This window comes from Impatiens glandulifera, unplaced genomic scaffold (genome assembly GCF_907164915.1).
Source record: "Impatiens glandulifera unplaced genomic scaffold, dImpGla2.1, whole genome shotgun sequence".
In the NCBI taxonomy this organism is placed as follows: domain Eukaryota; kingdom Viridiplantae; phylum Streptophyta; class Magnoliopsida; order Ericales; family Balsaminaceae; genus Impatiens; species Impatiens glandulifera.
The window spans coordinates 62,253-67,794 of record NW_025919114.1 but is presented as its reverse complement, the minus strand read 5'-3'; the positions used below and the strand labels follow the sequence as shown (position 1 = coordinate 67,794).

Sequence of the window (5,542 nt, the reverse complement as noted above, 5' to 3'; positions counted from 1 at the left end):
GAAACGTAGTAGAAACAAAGTTTCACCTTGACAAAGCAAGTCGATGAAATATCAAACTATGATCATGCAACCATTGTCTTCAGCAAACTTATTTTTTTAGCTATCCTATTTCGACATCCGAGCAAACCAATTCTTCAAACTCAATTTTTTTTAACTATCCAACATAAACAGTCCATTTTTTACGGCTACTAGTTTTCAACCTTTGTAGCTTTAGTTTTTTTCTTTTTAAAGAAGCTAATTTAGAAAATTTTTGGTATTGACGAATCATATCGACATATCTCATTACTTGCACCCGCACACATTTTTCTTTCGTCTTTCTCATTCTCCTACGAATCTGTCTAATTTGGATGGATTGAACATAGCATATTCTTTTGTTCTCCATTTTACTTTGAACCTCACAATAGCAAGCTTCCATGGTTCCAAAATTTATAATGTTGCAGGCTTTGGATGATTTTAGATCCATTGTTGTATCACTTCGTCCCACATTCGATGGACAGTCTTTCCAGGTAGCACTTTTTATCATCATCAACAAACTTTGTAATATTTTTGCTGAATATGTTCCCTTGCAAACATAACAGATGGGAAAATTTCTCCAGGCATCAGATGAGTATAAATCTCTGCCTAGGACTAAAGGTTCTCAGTATTTCCTTGGAGTTATCATATTGTATTGGTGTACCTAAGACCAAAGAAGATATTGTTTCTAACCTAGATGGAAATTCTTATGATGTAAGGTATACCTTCTTTTATAGTAAACTATAAAACTTTTGGATCAACATTCTTTGGAAGTTTAAGAAAAGATCAGGCTTATTTAGAGACATGATCGTAAGGCTCAAAATCTTCACATCCGGTTCAAAAACCTCTCCCACAACATCAACATCTACACTCCCGAGGAGCTTCTCTTTCCACCTTTGTAAGATTTCATCATCCTTGTCCTTCTAGAGATGCTCTTTGATGATGTAATTATGCCCCAATTCAAGTCGATCCTCTTCTTTGTTTTCAGTTGCATCGCCATCAGCATTATGCTTACCGCGTGAGGACGGGGTTGATTTTGACGCAGTTGCGTCAGAATTATTATCATCCAATCCCATCTCTGAATCAAATATTCTTCAAATGGCCAATAACGGTTTCATAAATGGCAGAGAGAGTTGGACGTAATGATTTGGAGCACGATTTGGAGCACTGGAAACCGTGATCGAACGCAAGATTTGAGCAACAAATGCGCTCTTCTTCCCCTACTATAAAAAATAAAACTTCAATGCATCCAGAATCTCTTCTTTCTTGAGATAATTAGACAAGAATCAATGGAAATTCTCTAATAGAGAGGATCGTTCATTTCTTCAAGAATGTCCAAAGATTCATTGGTCATCCTATTTAATTCATCAATTTCTTTGTACTTCTGCTTCAGACATCATGAATCCAACATTATCACCTCTTTACCATATTCTTCTTCAATAATAATGATAATAAAAAGTCGTCCAATAGTGAATGTTTCCGTCACTAGTGGAGGCAGTAGAAATTATTCAAGATTCTTAACCTTTGACCTTTGAAACCATGTTAAAAACTTGAAAAAAAGATGAATTAAAAATATAATGTTATTCAAACAATTACATATTTCTCTTATAGAAATTTCATTACTAACTAACTACAATTAATAGAACAAACTAACCACTATTACAACTAATTTTTATTTTTAGTTAGTAACTAATTAACAGTTTATTAAGCAATTAATTATTATTTTCACATACTCGATTGTTTATTCATAACAAAGGAGAAATTAATGAGGTAATTAAATATTTTTTTTATTACAATACATATGTTAAACATCAGTTTATTATTTAAGATATAAGTTTGCTATTTTTCTACTGTTGCCAAAATCATATCAAGCAAAGTTTCTCAAAATCTATAAATTCAACCGAAAACAGAAACAAATGAAAGTTAAAAAAAATAAAAATATTGATATCAAACAAAGTTTCTCAAAATCTATAAATTCAACCGAAAATAGAAACAAATGAAATTGTAAAAAAAAATATTGATCATAAGAAGTTAATTGATAAGGAGCACAATATTAGCATTTTACATTACACGTCCCATTGAGAGAGCATCCACGCTACCGATGAATTCTTAGTCTTGCGACTAAGACCCGTTCATTCGCCCACGATCCGTTCCGACCTGACTTGACCTGACCTGGGAGCCAATTTGATGTATTAAAGGCTATATATGTTTTTTATCCTTTTGTTTTTATTGCCTTATTTGATTTTTTTTAAATCTAAAAAAAATTGAAAAAACTGATAAAAAAAAATTAATTTTCATTATTTTGAAATTTTTCTTCCATTTTTACATTTTTAACATTCACTTAAGACAATTTGTTTTCTTTGTTTTCTTTTTAACTTATACTTGTTATCCTTAGATTTAAGATACAACATACGCTAGACTTCTTTTCGACATGATAGAATATTGATAAAATAATTGAAAGTATAGAAATATTCAAAAATAAATTACCAAAATATATGAAATAAATGTTTTATATTTTGTCTTGAAATAAAATAAATATATATATATATAATTTTATAAAGAAAATAATTAAATACAATATATATGAAGAACGATAAGTGGTTGATTTGAGGCACGCGCTAAACACATTTTTCTTAAAACAGTTCTATCGTCTCCTCTTTTGCTTGAGCTTATCGCAAATGGGTGTCTCCTAAGGTACAACAAGTCTATTAATGATTCAACACTGAAATCACTACGCAACAAACTTGACAAAGTACTTGTATCGATCACCGGGTTTCAATGGAAATATGACGAGTAAAGAACTCGAAAAACACTCACAAAATAAGGAGAGGGCTTTTGAAATTCTATAGGAAAGAACTCTTAGATTGTATACTTGTTATCATTAGATTTAAGATACAAAATACGCTAGACTTCTTTTAGACATGATAGAATATTGATAAAATAATTTAAAGTATAAAAATATTCAAAAATAAATTACCAAAATATATGAAATAATTGTTCGATATCATGTCTTGAAAAATAACATAAATATATATATATATATATAATGTTATAAAGAAAATAATTAAATACAATATATATGAAGGACGATATCACCGAATAAGTGGTTGATTTGAGGCATTTGCTTAACACATTTTTCTTAAAATAGTTCTATCGTCTCTTCTTGTGCTTGAGCTTATCGCAAATGGGTGTCTCCTAAGGTACAACAAGTCTATTAGCGATTCAACACTAGAATCACTAAGCGGAGAACTTGACAAAGTACCTGTATCGCTCACAGGATTTCAATGAAAATACGACGAGTAAAGAACTCGAAAAACACTCACAAAATAAGGAGAGGGCTTTTGAAATTCTAGAGGAAAGAACTCTTAAAATTCTAGAGTGAGAAATTATAAGATGATATGATTGGTACATAAGATGGTGTGTGATAGAATGTCTATTTATATTGTTGAAATAATAAACTGTTAATTAAATCATCAATTGATTCAACGTTTGACATTGTTTGTCTCTTTATTTGCCTTAATATTTCTTCTTAATTAAGGGTAATTATTTGCCAAAATTATTTAAGACATTTATTTTGCAACACCCACGGTAACATGGTTTTTTCAATTGTTAATAATAATATTAAACTATCAAAATAATTGATAATAATAAACTCATGTAAGTTACACTAGAAATTAACAGCATTTTATTAATTGGTCATCAATGAATTTTAAATTGATTAATTCAAATTATATATTTTGATCAAATTTGACCCTTTAATTAACGTTTGAATTTAATGTGAATTTGATTTAATTTTATTTCCCATATTCTAATTTCCATTCATTAATAGAGTTTTTTAAAATTATTTTATAAATTCCTACAATCCCCCATATTAATGGAAATTGAAAGATTAACCCGATGAAAGGTTCAACAGTTGAATCCTACATATGGTAGGTAAAGGTAACCCTTTGAACCTTTCCTTATGAGAGTATATAACTTTACTAGTTAATTAGTAAACTCTATTTCCTTGAAATATTCTACCATTTGTGTAAACAATTTCACATAGAATTCTTCCTAATACACATGAAGCTCTCATGGTTGTGTCTGTTTAGGTCATGAAAACGCGTCTAGTTCTATGAGAGGGTCTAGAATTTAGTTGTGCAATTCTTTCGAAGCAGCCCCACTTGTCCATCACATAGGTGATCTTTTTGCTAACAAAAATCATTAAAAGCTATATTTTATCATCGTCAAAATATATATTGTTCGTTATAGGTTAAATCCTCAACAATAAATGTACAAGTAAATACAACTTAATGTCTCAATGAACCTAGTTCTTGAGATCTTTATTCTACATATGTTGGGTTTTATTTCATACCAACTTATAGTAGGCTCATGTCTAAAAAGAATTTCAAACTAAATCTCCATTCAATAATTTGGTTAGTGGATCTAAAATGTTATCTTTGACTTACATAGTCAAATTTGATAACTTCATTAGAGAGTATAGTCTAATGACATTATGTCTAAAACGTGTATATTTAGACATGTCATTGACACTAAGCTTGTCAAATTTCAAATTATTATCACAATGTGAAAGAATCGGTGACACCAATAGAGACAGGGGTCTAACTATTGATGACAACTTCTTGCAAAAACGGTTTGATAGAAATCTTGTTAGGGACTTGTATCACTTTCTATTCTTCACAAACCCTTACAAACTCTTGAAACGATTCAAGTGAGGAAACGTTTGCTCAGATTTCAAGCTAAGAACCGATGAAGGAGAAGATGACAACATGTAAATGACACACAGGGTTGTTTATGGATGTTCTGAGCAAAACTCTCCTACGTCACCCCTTCTTCCAACCACCGGAAGGATTCACTATACTTTTCTTATAATCAAATACAGTTGCAATGCTAGCTCACTGTTGAACAAAACAGACTCTGTTCAATTTACAGTATATTTAAGAATATCACTCAGCTAGACAATACATTGATTTTATCTCTCTCTTGACGTACAAAACACAGTAAGCAAGAAAGCAATTCGTAAGATCAATTGTCAGTTCGCACGTCTTGTGTGCTGCTTGTATTCATGTGTCACTTCCTCCGTTGTTCTTAAGGATCTTTAAATAGAGAGCAGGTACCAACGGTCGAATCTTCTATAATGACATGTGGCAAATACCCATTGGAAAGCCTCCATAGTACACATGTACAACAAACTTTGTGCATAAAGATTGTGGTCGTACAAATCTGGTAGTGCTCCCAAATATACTTCTAGGATTGTCCTACAAGACAATAGTAGTGGGAAGAATATTTGCTTATGTGGTATTAATTCATTGGATTTAATTGGTTGTCGTACTGATCTGGACGGATTAGTGGAGAAGGAGTAGCGTACAGCTAGTTGATCATGGGTAGACGGATGCTAACTTCAAGCAACTGCTGAAGCGAGGCATTACACGTGCTCCATTAGACTTCCAAGTCTAATGAAGTTAGATGCCTCCGTCTAATAGCAGAATCCATTAGACCACCAAGTCTTATCGAGTTAGACAACACATCA

The 5,542-nt window shown here is 31.4% G+C and overlaps 1 pseudogene; it reads right to left on the bottom strand.

The window, feature by feature from the left end:
• Window positions 1-470: 470 nt before the first annotated feature.
• Window positions 471-1,088, bottom strand: LOC124917465 (annotated as a pseudogene).
• Window positions 1,089-5,542: the final 4,454 nt, after the last annotated feature.